Here is an 18,603-nt window from a genome sequence, read left to right as displayed (position 1 = left end):
TATCTGTGATTCCTTCCCCTTTCTTTTCCTTTCAAGGTCCATCAATCACACCCTCCTCAATCTACCTTGCCCTTACTGATTAACAGAGAGACTCATTCATTGATCCACTCACTCATTCTGTAAACATTCATGGACTCTATGAGCAGAGAAGTCTTCTAAGTCAAGAAAATACAAGAATGAGATTCATAATCTTACTGGCTATCAGGGTGGTAAAGCCGAGGAATCCATTCTTGTCAATTCAGCATGTATTCATTAAGCAACTAAAAGTAAAGTTACATAAGACGGAGTGCAGATCTGCTATTAAAAATAACTGAGTTGGTTTCTGAATCTGGATAAATCAATTAAGTCTAGGAGGTACATGCTTTGCTTTATCTCACTCTTTGACTATAAAGTAAACGAAACTCACCACTCCACACAGGCAATAGTGTCAGACATAAACCCGTACAAAGGCAGAAATACATACATATATAAAGAATTTTGTTTTGCTACTTGAAATACTTTGTTCCTAGCTCAAGAAAACTCAAGCGCCATGGCAGAGGTTTGGAGTGGTTTCATTGGTTTTTTGCTGAACTCTTGTGCTTGCAGCCAACTTATGGCTGTAATTGCTGAATGTATAAGTTTAGTTCCAATATGAATATTGGTTGGTAGTTTGTTTTTGTTAAGGGAAAAGATGTGAATGAGATAATAAACATGTATATTGAAACTTAACTAATTTGTCATTTGTGTCAGTGACTCCTTTGCTGAGTCAGATTATAATTTTTGTATGTTGGAAGAATATTTTCTGTTTTTTGTGCCATTCACACAAAAGATGTGGGCCTATCATTTCATATCCATGAGGACTTAACCACAGGGTAACTCACACATGGCAACTGGCTCCTATCAGAGAAAGCACATGAGAAGGTGAGAAAGATAGAAGTTGGTTATTTTGAAACCTAATCATAGAAATGATATCCCATCATTTGGCATATTCTGTTCACTAGAAGCAAGACACTAGTCCAGCCCACACTTACCTAGGACAAGAGAAATGGGAGGTGAGGATCACCGGTGCCCTTCTTAGAGACTACTACCCCAAGTATAAACCCTCCTGGAGTGTGTCCTTGCTATATTCTTTATCCTGTTGAAAGAATGCCATCTATGACATAATAAAACCAAGTGAAAACCCCTGAAAGCTATTTTGAGTTTTCCGTCTTTTGTTTTTTTATCTTAGTCAATCACAAAGTGAAATGGACATTTTTAATAAATATCTATCACATATGACCTGTTTGCTTCACCTCCTTTGCCCACTTAGTTCAGATTTCCATTCTTTCTTATTTGGATTACTGCTTTTTATTTTTTATGACTAAAGTATCTCCACTTCCTCTTTCCATGCAGTTAATATTTGACTCCAATTGTTCACCAGTTCCACCCACTACTCCTGACTTTCTGATGGCCAGGGGGGCTGCATCATTGAATTCGTAGTGCTGAAGACAGTGTCTGGACATGGTGCCTGTGCAAATATTTTTGTCTGAATAATTAGGCCTTAGAGACAGAATGGGCATCAGTATTCAGAAATCCCTAAATATCACAAAGCCACTGAATCTTCCTTATTTTTTCTTGGCGTATTGGACTTTTCTCCCAACGGGAAAAGTGCTGAATCCATCTTTTTTTCTAGTCACACAGAACTTCTTCTCCTTGTCTTTTTTCTGAGTCCTAATCTTTTACCTGCTATTTTTGAATATTGGTCTTGGCTTTTTTTCTCCTTGAAACACCACCATCATCTCAAATATTATCATAAATAAACAATTGCCAAATGTATATGATTATCATCATAAGCTTTTCTGTGCCAACTAATAAAAAAGCTATTACATGGTTCCACTATGAAAACAAACTAAAATGGACTGAAAGGTGCAATAAACTCAAATCTTATTTTCTTTACCGGTAAGTGCTTTCTAGCACACAGCTACAATTTGCTGGGGTTACAGTAACATTAGCAGCACTAGCACCAAGAATTTCTCCTATTATTAATTCTTACCATGTTTTAAATATTTTTTATCTAGCTAACAAATTATATTTATTAGAGTAATAAAATGTTTCCATCTTTTGCAATCAAATAAAAATAAATATCAGTTGGAGCTTCTTGAGCTAACACATGAGTTCCTTGACTTACCTGCTTTATATAGGTATGTATTAAAAATAAATTAAAAATAAAATATAACAGAATCATGGATAAAATTTGATTTAACTTTAGTACCCCTATCTCACACAAGAAATAATTTCCCCTGAAATTTTTGACATACTAAGGATGTAGTAAACCTATTATGGTACAAGCCTGCAAAGAACTCTGGTTTGAGTACTTGGTTTGGTATATACTCTGTAAATATTATCAGCAGCATTTATAAATAAGAAAGATTCAGGGATTAGTAGAGTACCATTTAAAGTGCAATCAGATTTTTCCAGCAGGCACTAATTTAAAACAAAACAAAACAAAACAAAACTTAAATTGTGGCAAGATTGAACCAGATATATTAAGTTCCCCTTCTCCAATGATAAGCTTTAAATGGTCAGTTTGGTTTGTTCACTTTTAATGTAATTATTAAAAACAGGTAATATATAATATCTTGTAGCCTGCTGTGCCTCAGTTACCTCAAGGCTGTGAAGGTATGTTATGTATTTAGCCCCCAACAAAGCAAGGTGGGGTCTGGGACTGCTGGCTCTCCCTTGTCCCAATGTGCCATACATTTGGCATTGGTTTCTATGTATATGCAGTCATACGAAAGTTTGAGAAAAACTGTCTCTTTCAAGAAGCAATCACAATGGTCAGTTTCTTGGTATTTATTTAGAAATAATCAATGTATACATAAACGTATATGTATCTCTCTATGTCATTTTTTTCAGAGATAGTAATATAAACACACCCTTTGATGCATCCTGATTTTTTCACTTCCCGCTGTACCCTAAAATGATTCCCTATCAGTACATGTAGTGCAATGTATTGGGGTTTTTTTCTGCTGCATTGGGTTGCTTATTAAATAGATCTATCTTCTTTTCACAGATGGAAAATTTTTAAGAAGCTTTGTTGATATGTACTTAAAATAGGTTTGTATTCTTTATAGGATGACTGCTTCAACAAAAACAACTTCAAAACTTCTTGAAATTGCAATGGTTTATGTCACTAGTGGTCACTTTCCACTTTTGGGGTTTTCCTAGATATCAGTTTTCTCTCCTTGGCTGAACTATTGTGTTTCTAGCTGGGCTTTTATTGTACAAGCAGAACGTTTTTGATCAGATTGTATTTACATGACAGCCTGAAACTGTGGCATCCTGTCAAGTACATCGTACACATTTAAAATATTGTCTAAATATTTATTCACATGATGGATTACTGTGGCTCAGAAAAGGCAGTTACAACCTATTGAGTAAATAATTTTAGTTTTTAAAAATTTGGAAAGGCTTTGAAGGGGTCATAATGAAGTCTTATCTCAGTTGTTAGAAACAGCCACTGAATACCCTTGCCTTTTTCTCTAAATGGTTATTTTAATTCTTAAATGTTTAAGCAACAAGACAAAACAGGGGAAAAAAAAAAAAAAAAAAACAAAGGAAAAATTCAAACCAGTTGCTTGCAGGTATAGACTTTCCTTCTTCCCTCCCATAATCAGATACCATCTCCCTGTCATGAAACAACAAATAGATTAACAAAATCACAGTGAGACAAAAGAATACTATTGTGGCAAAATGTTAAGATTCCTTAACGTGAAACAAGATTTCAAAGACATACAATTGAAATTGCAAAAACATTTTTTAAAAGTGGGTGTATTTCACTCAAATAAGAAAAGTTAATTTTTATAATAAATTGTGGTCTGATTTAAATTTGTTTTTTGTGAAACTTCTGTTGAGGAAGTAGTTCATTATTTTTATGTCAGCTTGAAAATTGTGTGCAGGCTGTTTCTGTTCTTTCATAAAGCAGACAGGGTTTTTGGTCTTAATAATTAAACTTAACATACATGTGTGTGAATGTGTGTATGTTCTTTTTTCAATCATGTGACACTAGGACCTTTTATTTGTAATTCAGAGATTGTTTAGACTTTACAAACCTTTTACATTTATTTAAAATTAATTTGTTACTTCTACAGAAAGTGAGGAAAATAGTTTGCATTTTTTTCCATGCAATACTAAGTTTGTCTAGACATTGTAGGTTTGTGATTGTAACATCTTTTGACAAGCAAATTAGACCGTAGAAAGAGCATCCAACTTGGAGCTTGGGGCATATGGTGCTACCTTCTGCAAATATAACTCAAAAACAAGTCATTCTGTTCAGTGAGGGGTCATGTTCAGATCTGTTTCTTTAGTGTGCAAGCGGAAAAGTAGCCTCTTATTTTAGATAAAATGATGATCTCAGTAGAAAAATATATCTAACTTGAAGCTGAAAGAAAGTAAGAGAGACTAAAAAACTCATACACACAATTTCATTATTTTTAAGATCTAAAATCTGGCTTGAATATAGGAAAATAGCTAAGGAAAACAAATAGTGTAGCAGAAATCCAGTAATGTGGTTATTTTGGTTGCTATCCCAGCAATTAGAACTATTAATCCTATTAAAACTTTTCTGTATAAAATAATGCTACTATTAAAATTTAGTGTCTGGTATGTTACAGCAAGTAAGCATGGAGAAAAGAATTGTTCTGAAATGATCAATTGAACACATTATTTTTGCAAGTCAACATTCCTATTTTAGTTATCTTATCTAGAACTTAATAGGTAAATAGCCCAACATATACACATCTTGGGATTTTTAGCATATGAGTAAAGATGAGGAAAGGTTTATTGATCAGTTTTTAATTCCTATTGCCATTTTGTACACACACTTCTACAGATGGTGGAATTTTGACTGCCCATCAGAGCACCAATACCTTTGAGACAGCTGTTTCAGATAAGCCTCTTTTACATGCTTTAGGTCAAGAGTAGTCAAACCTGTTACAGCACCTGCTTTTGCATATGCAAATCTGTTGTTTTGTCATTTCATTAAACAAGAAGAGGTAACAGTCTCTTGTGGTTGTAAATAAGTCTGGAACATCGCCTACATGAAATGAAATCCAGCAAAAAAGACAACTGTGATTTCTGTTGTGTAGTCATGGGAGGTTGCTACTGTTTGGGGCTTTGTTTCTGGAAGACTGCCCATAATTCGGAGGGAGGGTAGAGAGGCAAGTTTATGTTTGGAGGCAAGAACAGGGAAGGTGTTTGCTGTCATTGACTGTAGGGTAGTTGTGAAGTTTGACATGCCCAGAAGCTACCGAATGCCATGTGGGGCCCCCATACACTGCATACCTCAGTTTTCATCATCTGGTGAGCCTGCAGCAGGATTTCCAGGCACTGGAGTCGACAACATGTCTACTTTGGTTTGGAGCTGATTGATCCACGGAACAGAACATGCTTGTGGGATCTTCCTTTGCGATAGAATGACATAAATGATTGAAATGCTTTCTTTAGGAAAAAAAAAAAAAGTATTATTTGTTTATAGACCCTACTGCTTATGGGGGAAAAATGTCAAATAGTAGTGCAAGCGGAGTTTGCTGGAAACTTTCATTAATGTTTGTGAATTGTTTTCCTATTCAATATTGTACATTAGAAATGAAAGTGGGGGAAGAGTGGGTGGAAGGAAATTCTTTCCTTATTTACTATATTTCTTAAAAAGATAGTGGCATATAATAAAAATGGCACTTCTGGATTTGCAAATCGACTGAAGATTTTACTCTGTGTTGTCATAGTTTGCTGTGGGGGAGGAAAGGGAAATACTAGAATTGATGAACAAATGTTGCATGCTGTCGTTTTAGATTATATTATTTTACCGTGAAGTTGTTCCTAATTTTCATTGTGAAAAATAGTGTAAAATGCATATGACACAGAAAACAATGATAACAATTTGTTAATTTTGTTAATTGTGTTGAAGTGTGTTTATTCTGACATGGATTTACAATACACAGGAGTAAAAGAATATTATTTTCTAGCTTTGGGGGAAAATTAAAAATTCTTCCCTGACCTTTTAACCTTGTCAAATGATTTCCCTGCTCTTGACACAGTGCATTATATTTGCAAAGGTTGGAAGTTAACTCTTCAAGGTACCAGACATCATTTTTATTGGGATATTAATTCTCAGAGGTGCTAATCTCATCAAGATTTGTAGGCATTTTCTTTCATAGGCCATTCTGATTTGTAGCTCTTTCTTTTCACAGCAGTATTAAATACCAAACCTTCTCTGATATGGAAGTTCATTAGAGATATGTCTTTGATGGCAGCCCTTTCCTGGCTTCAGTTTCAAATACCTTGATGTAAAGCTTAAGAAGCCATTGTGTTGTAAGCCCTCCTTGATGTGCCTTATTTAGATCTGCATAGTAAATCAAGGAAAGTAAATAACAAGGCAGCAGATGGAAGCATGGAGATAAGGCCAGTGAACAATTGTATTTGTATTTTGTTATGATGTTGACAGGAGCTAAAATTCACTAATCTAGTTCAACTGATCTGCATTTCAAAGAAATCTCATTTAGCAGCAACTTGAAGGTTTGTAGGATAAAGTTCTTTTATTGCAGCTTTTATTGCATTCTTTGCTAATTTATCTGGTCAAGATTTAGCCTTGCTTACTTAAAGCTGCAAGCATGTTACAAGGAGTCTTAAATACTATGAAAGCATTAATGTCTAGACTATGAACTGAAGGTAATTACATATCCAGCGCTGAATAGGGTACATTTAGAAAATACTGTTGTCCAAACTCAATTGTCAGGGCAATATAGATAAGGTAGTCTTTTTAGCCCCTCTACTGCTTGTTTGGGCTGAGATTTTTTTTCCACTTCATAAATAAGATAATGTACAATCAACTACTCAGAAATTATGCGTAAAATGAGTAGATCTCCTTTAAATGTGTAGCTACTGATGCTGATATTAGTTGTACCCTTTTGAGAATGGAATATTATTAGTTTTGGAAGTATGATATCCTTATTTGACTCTGCAGTTACAAACGTGTATAATACGTAAGTGAAGTATGTTTAATGTGAAACTTAATGTGTTGTAATAAGCGTGCTCTGTAGGCAAGAAGTACAAAAATATTCATATTTTCTAATTTTTATTATATATGTTATTTAATGGAAATTGGTTATTTAGAAATACAGTTAGAGAAATTAAATATATTATTTGTGTATATTTATGTACTATCCACATTTTGAGTAAGTTTGGCTTGCTTTGATTCTGAAAGGAAGGACTACTGGATTGGGACAGTTTTACTGAGCTCAAGTCTGTCTGTGCCACTTACAGTCTCTGAGATCTTAGATAAATCACTTTCTTCTGTGAGTCTGTCCTGTAAACCATGGAGGGGTGGGGTGAGCCAGAGACAAAAGAAGTCTTCCCAGTTAGAAGATCCTGGTCATTCATTGATTAGCTCATTTTATATCAGGCATCATGCTTGACCCAAAGCTTATGTAAGTAAGTTCTCTTCCCTAAAATAATTCAGGTGTGAATATTCCATTTCCTGAAATTTATTGCAAATAAAAATAGAATTTGGAATATGTTTTTGTACTTTTTCTGACCCTAAACCACACCTTTGGTGACCCCAGATTTGTTGGGTATGCTGGTTTTAATTTAACTTTGCATGAAATGCAGAGGATTACTTCAGCAGTCTCTACAGAGAGATTTCTTGTATCATTGAAAATACATTGTCATATAACAGGATTTTTGCCAAAAACCTCTAATTTTGAGTTCTAAATTTTAATGTTGATTTGGAACTTCAGAGCAGGTATTTAAAACCAAATATTTTATTTAACTATCGTAGTATGGTTTGTCTAAATGTGTTTTCTACAGAATAAGTCAAATAATGATTTGGTATTTCTCCATGGCACGTATTTCTTTCTTAGAACTTGAAAATAATGGTAATGAAAATCATTAAAAATTATTTCTAAGAAAGATACAGATAAATAAGACATATTCTCTGTTTTTGGGAGTTTTTAATTCCATGCAAGAGATCAGATATGCAGACAAATGGTAGATAAAGTGAACAGTTTTCAACAGGGAGCTGGTGAGAAGATGCTATGTGGGTTGATTACTTCTGTCTAAGAAAATAAGGGAGTGCTTCCTGGAGGTGATGGTCATTGAATTGATGCTGAAAAAGTATAGTACAATTTGAATAAATAGAATTTGAGAGGGAGACGATCTAGATGGAGCAGATTGAGACTTTAAAGCCTGGTAAAGGCAAGCATGAAATGCTTGGTTCTGTTCTGGAATGTAAGGGAGACTAAGAGGAAAAATATATGGGAGAGGCAGATTAGATTCTATGATGAAGGGCCTTAGGTTTCAGGATAAGGAGTTTTGGGTTATTTGGTAGATATTGAGGAACCCCTCCTGTTAAATGACACTAATTGATACGCGAGTAAGAAAAGGTGCCAGGGAAATGTTTGCATTATTTGAAGTCAAATTTACTGAATTTAGGCATTAATATGTTTTAGTCCTTCTCCCTATGCCAGTCTAAAAGATTATAAAAGCATATATTTGGAAAATCTTGTCAGATATGGTATATTCTGCAAATACTAATGGTTGGAGAGCTGTTTAAAGATATTTGGTGGATCTGAGTGCTATGAATTTGAAATTGTCCTTGGAGAAACACGAAGAGGACTATCATTGTAGAGGTGGAAGAGACATTGTTTTTAGAATGCTTTCTAGAGACATCTTTTGGTATATATTTAAGAAAACTTGAGTGCTCTTGAGTAAAGAGAAAGTTTGAGATATAATTCTGAAGATATATAAGCCATTATTAATTTGAAGCAGGGTCAGAACCAGAATATTCAAGTGAAGATGTTTAAGAGGCAGCAGAGGATAAAGAGCTGAGTCAAAGAGAGAATGGGAAATTGTACTCACAGGCTGTTTTAGATAATGAAATTAAATAGCAAGCATTTCTTAACATGAAAATGGATTATATACCAGAAGATTTTTAATTTTTTTATTGGTTGATCAGAACACAGACCACACTTTTTTTTGAGAAACCATGTTTCTTCAATTTGTCCTTGAGGTCAGAAAGGGGTGATCATGACCCTTATAGAGCTTGCAAATATTATTTGTTAATACTTAATATATTTTTAGAAAATGAAACTTGTTGGGGATCTCTGGGTGGCTCAGCAGTTTGGCACCTGCCTTTGATTCAGGGCCTGATCCTGGAGACCCGGGATCCAGTCCCATGTCGGGCTCCCTGCACGGAGCCTCCTTCTCCCTCTGCCTGTGTCTCTGCCTCTCTCTTTCTCTGCATCTCTCATGAATAAATAAATATTTAAAAAAAATGAAACTTGTTAAATCTTAAAAATTGAATTCTCTCTCTCTCTCTCTCTCTCTCTCTCACACACACACACACACACACACACACTTTTCTTCCCTTTCTTGAAAATTAACATTTGGTGAGACTAAGCCTTCATTCCTACAAATGAGGTAGCAAATGGAGTCATTTGATGGGGGCTACTGGAGTACCTTAAACTTTGTTTTATCTTACACCTAGTTTATAGTTTTCTAGTTTGAATTTTGGGTATTTTATGAAAACATACATTTGGAAAACTTTGTCAGGTTGGGTGTATTCTGCAAAGATTAAAGGTGAGAGAGGTGTTTGAAGATACTTGATGGATGTGAGGGTGATGAATTTGAAATTGTCATTGGAGAAATGGGAAGAGGACTATTCATTGTAGAAGTGGAAGAGATTTTTTAGAATCATTGGTATATATATTAGAAAACTTGAGTGCTGTTTTGTAAGTGGTGTTTTTCTGATCCTCGTGATGTATTTGTTTATCATATTCTTTCTAGTAATATTTGCCTTGAAACCTAAACACTGCATGCAATATTTTTTAAAGGTGAAACGTTTGGATTACAAATGAGATAGCAGGAATAGAGTCCCTATCATTCTAGTAGGCTTGGATATCCACCCCTTGTCTTCTATTGTGTGTAAATCCTCTGCAGGACTTCATTTCCTCTTTAACTATTGGTTGTTTCCTTGGGCTAGAAAGAATATTATCAGTCTTATATTTCAGAAGCCAAGCAAAAAAGTAAAAAACACTTAGGTTGTGTTGTGGAGTGTGGGTTAGAGGGAATTAAGATGAGGAAAATTGTGTATTAGTAAGAACTTTAAAGCTGAGTGTCAAGGGAGAGGTGTGGACACGATATATACGTTTGGGAATCATTAGCAACAAGTAGAGGTTAATGTTGGAAGTAGAGTGCTGGTTAAGAACAGAAGAGTAGAATGAAGTCTTTGGAAAGATGACATTGAGGAAGATGACATTTGAGAATAGGAAGTAGCAGACACCAAAAAAAAAGTCTGGGAGGCAGGAGAGGAATCCAGAAAGAGGGGTGTCATGTAAGCCAAAGGGAGAGTTTTAAGAAGGAAGGAGTGAAAAATAAGCTAAGTGAATGAGAGAAGTTAAGCAAACCAAGAATTAAGATTTGCCATTTGGATTTGCCAGCTAGGAGGTGATTCCTATGCTGATTATAAAATGTTTAAATTCCAGGATATGAGGATTCAGTAAGCCTTTGACCATCTGTGTGAATTTGTTAATGTGAAAAGAATAAGATTTTGTTTATTCTGATCCCAACAAAATATTTTTGTCGTGTAATGGCATCATGGGAAAAAAAAGGAAAACAAAAATTTGTTGATAAAAAGAAATAATCAAATGAAAAAATAAACTAATGATACTTTCAGTGAATATATAGTTATCATCTAAACTGGGATACTTTTTTTTTTTAAACTGGGATACTTTTAAGAAGGAAAGGGCTAACTATGAATAATTATAGTAAGTATGAACCTCATCTATCCCAGGTAATCAAGGAGGAATGCTCACCCTGAATATAGTTCATAATTATTGAGTGCTAACTGTGTGCTAGACACTGAGATGAGTTCTTTACCAGTTTATCTGATTTAATGACTAAGAGTTTTGGCTGCCAATATTAATAATACTTTTTTTTGTATATACTGAATTTACTGACAAACGTGCTGTGTATAATTTTGATGACCTAATGGAGCTTAGTTCTTTATTTTTAGAAAACCCAAAGGTTGGCACCTACTGTATAACAAATTATGTCCTAGGGAATGGAGAAATGAAGATGATTAATACATGGTTCTCATTTTAATGATCTACCAGTATAACTGAGAAAATCTGAGAACAAAATTTCAGCACAATATGGTAAAGTGTTTTGATGATAGTGTAGTTTGTGAAGGCCACAACTTGTATTTTATACATTATGTCCTGTCTTTTTTAGGGTTACGTTTATAATGTATTTGAACTTTGTAAGGTAGAGTTTGATTTTTGTAAAAAAAAAGACAAATGGAAAAGAAAAGATACAGCTAATTGTATATATAAGTGGGGTTTTCCCTGTTGTAAAAGTATATTCTGTGTAAGTGCACACATGTGTATGTATGTGTGTGTGTGAGAGAGAGAGATCAGTTCTGTATCACAAAGGGATACATTTCCATATCTATAATGTAATTTTAGCCACACTCAAGCTATATTCTGTGAAGGGTCTGGCATATTTCTCTGACACATCTGGTAGATATGTGTGGCATTAATTAGCATAGGTATTGCTATAAATGACATGTCAGTCCAGGACAACAAAAAGTATTTGTTACTGATGTCAATCATTCATCCTTTGTCATTTCAAAAGGCTTCCCTAAAGGAATGCACGTTGATCTTCGCTGATCTAAAGTACAGCAAAATAATTTCTGTGTTCTAGAAACAAGTGTGGAACTCTACCTATGTTTGAAAAGGCATATGGAAATGCTCATACAGAAAGTGCACGTTTATAAATTTGAGTAGTAAGACTGTTAAGTTAGGCCAAGATTAATTGAATCTCTTGAAAAGAAAACAGCAGTCGTCTGTAATCCTAAAATCTAGTCTTGAGTGTTTTCTTCCTCAAAGCTTTAATTTTTTGGTAGCCTAATTTGTGCTTTTGTTTCACCTTGAAATAATTTTGAGGTATGCTAGGTAAATGAAAGTATTCCTTATGATGGCTAAAAACAAAGGTGATCACACAAGTATCAATCTGTGATTATATTGATGGCTTAAAGAGATACTCTTCTGTCTGCATGTACCTCGTTTTGGTATTTGGCTATTTTGATATAGATATTGATTGACTTTGTTTAGTATAATGCCATTATGTGTATCTTTTTCTAATACCCGCCAAAAGTGTAATACTCTTACATTTCTGAGCAAAAACTGTCTTTAAAAGACATATTTCCCCAAAACATCTATATTTTATTTCCAATTTTTCTCCAGAAGCTCCCCCTACATTCTAATTTATTATTTAATGGAAGCAATATGAATGACTTTAAGATAAGGCAAGAGAGTGTGATCTAGGGTATGGCACAAGTTGAAGACATTTATCTTAATATTTCATTTTAATGAGGCAGAAAATATCCATTATTAGAAAACTATAATTTGATAAAATTTGTAGAATACAATTAATTCTTTTAAAATTATGAATGTTCATACCACCAAAGGGCGGATAATCATACATCACATTTTTGTGTCCTTGTAAAGGTAGTATGTGTTACATTTTTACATCTTATAGACTTGCTAGAGAATTAATATAATTTATATATATACATTTATATATATAAATGTATATATATAAATTTATATAATTTAGGATGTACCCATGTTATATACTTTAACTTGATCAACATGCTTTGTTTAATAGCAGTTCCTAACCTTTGTACCATCTTTAAAATTTTTACTCCAGCTCTCTTGCCCTGCCTACAGATCCTCTGCTATCTGTTTCTAGTCTGTCTCACACTCTTGAAATCATCTTTTTTTATTATTCCATTAAAATTTTTAAAAATGGATTTTCCTTTACACTTTTCTAATCATCCTGTAATTCTTTAGCTCTAAGACATTAAAATGAATGAGTAAAAATATTTGATACCTAATCGTCTCTGCCAGTCCATTCAAACTCATGGATTTGCAAAATTATGTTAAAGTCTTTTAAAAATACATTTGAGTAGGCTTTTGTAGTCATTTGGATTTTGAATATTAATTTTCTCTTGCTATGCTGCTTAGCCATAAAAATGGAAAAGAGATAGATGTGGGTTTCTTTTAGTGGTGTTAATTTAAAGTACTTGATTTATTTATTATAATATTCAACAATGGCAATTCCTATTTTCTCTGTTCACATCAGATCCAACAGAAAATAATGAGAAGCCCCCACCCACCAGCACAGTAAGAAAAAGTTTGATGCATTTTGTAATAATTGATTAAAAGTATAATTTCCCCCTAGATCAAACAAATAATAGAAGTCTGTTGAAGCTTTGTCCTGACCTATTCTGGAAGTAGAAGAATACCCTGGAGAAAGGAGCATTGTAAGCACAAAGAATAAGACTCCTCAATCCTGGGAGAGAGAATTAAAGTCTAGCCCTCCAAATGTAAGTCATCTGTACTCTATATTTTCCATCTCTCAGTTTTGTGACTATTCAGGTATTAGTAGAAAAATATGTGATAAAAATATTTGGATTTTTTTTTTTTTTGTACAAAACATACAGGTGTTTTGGTTGGTAACTTTAAATTCCTATCCCTGTTAACATTTTCTAAATAGTAACATAAGGTAATGCCTTACAATAATAATATTTAATGCAAAATGGATTATTTTTAATTTTATCTTCTGGCAGAGAACTATTAAGAATTTTGAAAGTATTCTTATGAAAAGTAGGTAACTTCCTTTGATTTAATATCTGCAGTTGTGCCGTAATAATCTCTTTTTGCTCTAAACTTTAGTTCTTTCTTTTTCTTTTATATTTCTTTATATCTGAGAATAAGACTATCTTAATATATCTATTTAAATCCACCTTCCAGTAAGAGAGACATATAGTCCTTTTTTTCACTTGCATAGTGAAACTGAATTGGAATGAATTTGTATCCATAATCCACTATAAAAATATATAAATTTTGTCAGCTCAGTGTACTGGAAAGACTGATTCCCTATCTTGTTAGGAAGTACTTAAAAGATGTGTTTTCATGATTATATAGGAAGACAGAATTCAGTTGCTGTTTAGAAATTGGTAGAAAGAATGATGATTAAAGGCAATATTATTTTAGGAAAATTATTTGGGAGAAATTTCCTGTCAATTACCATTTTTATCTGAAAAGTTACTTAGTGCATCATCCTTGTGATAAGGCACTTGGTATGTGACATAATGGCTTAACTGCCAGAAACTTGACTTTTGCTTAACAGTTGATAACCCTTCTCATTCTTCAGTGAAAGAGCTCAGTGAAGAGTATTGTTTTGATTTTTAAAAGTCTGAACCATGAAAATCAATACTTATTAGAGATAAATTCAACCAAATTATACAATTCCCACCCCAATTACCTTAAAAATTGAAAGATGAGTTTTTGCATACTTTGAATGTGATTCTTATTCATATAGCATCTGACAAAGTTGTCCAAGTAGTCTATAGTAAGAAATCTTCATAATTTCTAGGTTCATCTGACAGAGCCTTGAGCACTGTGGCCATTCCCAACAGTCTGTAATTGTGAGTTAGGATTTTTGAATTTAGCAGAAACCATGTATAAAAAAAAAAGAAACTTTTTTGGTTATGGTCTTAGATATTTAGTTCTAAATTTTTCTATCATTGAACACTACAAACATTATTATTCCTTTCACTGACATGAAACAATTGCTCCTCATTTACAACTTTAATATATGTTATTGAAAAGTATGATGAAAATTTTAAAAAGTTATTTAAATTTGATGAGTGAGTAGTGAACTCATATTTACAAGTTTGAGGTTGATGGAGGATTGAAAAATATTATTGTTTACAGAAAACTTTTGCTGATCCTCTGCTCTCCAGCAATGAAAATAGATAAAGTATAGCAATGATAACTTGGTTAAATCCCATAAGCATAATGTTGAGTAAAAAAATCTAAACATAAAAAAAATAATGTCTTCTTTACTAGACCTACAGGGCTTAAAGATGTAAGAAGTGGTTACAACAAAATTAAAGATAATAGTTATATTCCAAGTAGGTGATAGAAATTGGGATGTAGCGGCACCTGGGTGGCTCAGTGGTTGAATGTCTGCCTTCGGCTTCGGTCATGATCCTGGGGTCCTGGGATCGAGTCCCACATCAGGCTCCCCATCCTCAGGGAGCCTGCTTCTCCCTCTACTATGTGTCTGCCTCTTTCTCTATGTCTCTCATGATTAAAAAAAAGAAAAAAAAAGAAAAATCTTTAAAAGTTTGGGATAGAATTTCTAGGAGCTTCTGGTGTGTCAGCTACATTCTGTTCTTTTACTAGGCTGGTAGTTGTATGGATATTTATGCTATGTAAAGCCATTATGAAAAGCTATGTATGTCTCTGCTAAGATAAGCTACAAGGCAAGGATGTCCTTACCATTCCTATTTAATATTATACTGGAAATCCTTGCTAAGGTAGTAAGATAAGAAAAGTAGATAAAAGGCATACAGATTAGGAAGGAAAAAATACAACTGTCTATTTGCAGATAACATGATTGTCTATATAGAAGATCTTAAAGAATCAACCAAAGAAAACCTCCTGTAACTAATAAACGATTTTAACAAGGTTACAGAAAACAAGATTAATATACAAGTCACTTGCTTTTCTATGTATCAGCAATGAACAAATGGGATTTGAAATTAAAAATACAGTACCATTATATTAGCACCAACAAAATCCTAAAACCCAGGTATAGATCTAACTAATTAACTAACTATATATATAAATTAAAATTTGGAAAACTACAAAATTCTGAATCAAGAAAATCAAAGATCTAAATAAGTGGGGAGATATTCCATGTCCCTTGAAAAACATACACAATACTTGATTATAATGTCATGTCTTCCTTCCTTGATCTATATATTCAACACAATTCCAATGAAATACCAAGTTATTTTGTGAATACTGATGAACTGATTTTTAAGTTCACATGAAAAGACCAAAGACCCAAAATAGCCAATATAATATTGAAGAAGAGCAAAATTAGAGGACTACACTCCCTGACTGCAAGACTTTTTATAAAGCTACGGTAATCAGGATAGTATGATATCAGTGAAAGAATAGATCGATCATTGGAACATAATAGCCCAAAAATCAGACCCCATGTGTATAATCAACTAATATTTGACAAAAATACGAAGGCAATTCAATGGGGAAAGGACAGTTTTCTTTAAAAGTGATACTGGAACAACTGGACATTCATATAAAAAAATCAAGTCTCAAACCTTATACCTTTTACAAAAATTAATTCAGAGTGGGTCATAGAGCTAACTATAAAATACAACATTATAAAACTGCTGGAAGATAACATAGAAGAAAATCTAAGTGGCCTTGGGTTTGGATATGATTTTTTTAGATAAAATGGCAAAGCACAATTCATGAAAGAAAAAATTGCAGAATTGGACTTCATTAAAATGAAAAACTTGCACTCTGGGGAAAATACTGCTAAGAGAATGAAAAGACAAGTCTTTTAGAGTGGAAGAAAATATTTATGAAGCACATGTCTGATAAAAGAGTTGTATCTGGGATCCCTGGGTGGCTCAGCAGTTTAGCGCCTACCTTTGGCCCAGGGAGTGATCCTGGAGTCCTGGGATCGAGTCCCACATCGGACTCCCAGTATGGAGTCTGCTTCTCTCTCTGTGTCTCTGCCTCTCTCTCTCTCTCAAATAAATAAATAAAATCTTTAAAAAACAGAGTTGTATCTAACATACACAGAAAACTCAAGAAAGCACACAATTCAGTTAAAAAGTGAACAAGAGCTTTAAACAGAGCTAGTGAAAGAAGATATAGAGATGGCAAATAAGCATATAAAAGATGCTTAATATTTATTTCATTAGGGAATTGCAAATTAAAACAATGAGACACCACTCTGTACCTATTAGAATGGCTAAAATCCAAAACACTGACAATACCAAATGCTGTCAAGTATGTAGAACAGCAAGGATTCTCATTGGTAGGAATGCAAAGTGATATAGCCACTGTGGAAAACAGTCTGGCAGTTTATTACAAAGCTAAACATACATATATTACCACACAATCTAGCTATTGCATTATTCAGTAATTACCCAAATGAGTTGAAAACATATGTCCACATAAAAATTTGCACAAGACTGTTTATAGAAGAGTATTCATAATTGGCCAAACTTGAAAGCAACTGGGATGTCCTTCAAAAGGTGAATGGATAATGTGATACATATATTCAATGGTCTATTCAATGATAAAGAGAAATGACTTATGAAGCCACAAAAAGACATGGAGGGAACATAAATGAATGTTACTGAATGAATGAAGCCATCTGAAAGGGCTGTGTGCTGTATGATTCCGATTTTATGACATTCTGGAAAAGGCAAAACTATGGAGCTCATAGAAAGATCAGTGGTTACCAGAGTTGAGGGAAGGGACTTATGAAATGGATTCTTATTTTTTTATTTTAATTTTTTTTGAATAGGTGGATCTTTAGTGAAACAATTCTGTATAGTAATGTAATGGTGTACCAGATTAATGCAAGATATTAATAATAAAAACTTTATGTATTCTAGAGATAGGGAAGAGAATAAATGGGAACTCTATACTTTCTGCTCTATTTCTCTGTGATTATACAACTGCTCTAAAAAGTAGAATCTTTTAGATAATTCTTTTGCAAGTCTAGTGTAATTAAATTAAAAAGTCTCAATGATTCTGTTAATTAGAATTCTGAGAAAAAGTGAGATAATTTCAGATTTGATCTATCTACACTGACTATTCAGAGTTAAAATGATATCATTTAAAATCAGTATTTTGTAATCTCACAAAGCATGTGTTTTATTTGGGGAAAGTGCTAATGTCCATAAAGGCAGTATTCTACACTTAAATATGCTTAGTAACTTTTTATGACAATTTATTTATGTAGCATAAACTTGTCTTTATTTTAAGACAGATGTTTCAGTTTTGATTTTAAAAATAGTTACATTTGGGGATCCCTGGGTGGCTCAGCAGTTTAGCGCCTGCCTTTGGCCCAGGGCGTGATCCTGGAATCCCGAGATCGAGTCCCGCGTTGGCCTCCCTACAAGGGAGCCTGCTTCTCCCTCTGCCAGTGTCTCTGCCTCTCTCTCTCTCTCTCTCTCTCTCTCTCTCTATGTCTATCATAAATAAATAAAAATAAATCTTTAAAAAAATAAAAAATAGATAATTTTTTTCAGTACTATAAGGCAGACTCATTCTGTAATAATAAAATACTCATCTTTATTGAGTTGTTCATAGCTTCTTTCCTTAAATTTTAATACATTTTATGGAGTGGTCTGTCATCCTCAGAAATACTTTTTTACTCAAGTGGGACTTTGATTTGTTAATCTTAACATTAGTATGTTGTAAAAGAAATGAAAAACACAGATGCTCTTTGTATTCCTTTTTTGAATACAAATTTTCAAATACAGATTCAGTTTAAAAGTACCAGAAATGGACTTCCCCTAGTCCCTTTAAAATTTTTCTTTTCTTTCTTCTTTCTTCCCCTCTTCCTCTTTTGCCTTTCTACTTTCTCCTTTCTCTCTCAGTATATTCTACTGTTTAATTATCTAAGAAGTGAATATAATCTTATTTAACTAGTTGACATTAACAGAAACTAGGAATTTATTATTCA

General features: G+C 33.5%; 1 protein-coding gene across 16 annotated transcripts in view; it reads left to right on the top strand.

Moving 5' to 3' along the window:
• The window catches only part of FOXP2 (forkhead box P2), a 554,812-nt gene that overhangs the window by 53,559 nt on the left and 482,650 nt on the right, over positions 1-18,603 (top strand). For 3 of the 16 annotated variants that reach the window (XM_072783369.1, XM_072783372.1, XM_072783370.1), the window contains exon 2: positions 13,258-13,402. The exons of the other annotated variants lie outside the window; for them this stretch is intronic. The gene's annotated coding sequence lies outside the window, so the exon portion shown is untranslated. The remainder of the gene's footprint in view (positions 1-13,257; positions 13,403-18,603) is intronic. 16 annotated transcript variants of the gene reach the window in all.

The sequence above is a fragment of the Canis lupus genome, chromosome 18, assembly GCF_048164855.1.
Source record: "Canis lupus baileyi chromosome 18, mCanLup2.hap1, whole genome shotgun sequence".
Classification (NCBI taxonomy): domain Eukaryota; kingdom Metazoa; phylum Chordata; class Mammalia; order Carnivora; family Canidae; genus Canis; species Canis lupus.
The sequence above is the reverse complement of the archived record's forward strand: the minus strand, read 5'-3'. Positions and strand labels throughout refer to the sequence as shown.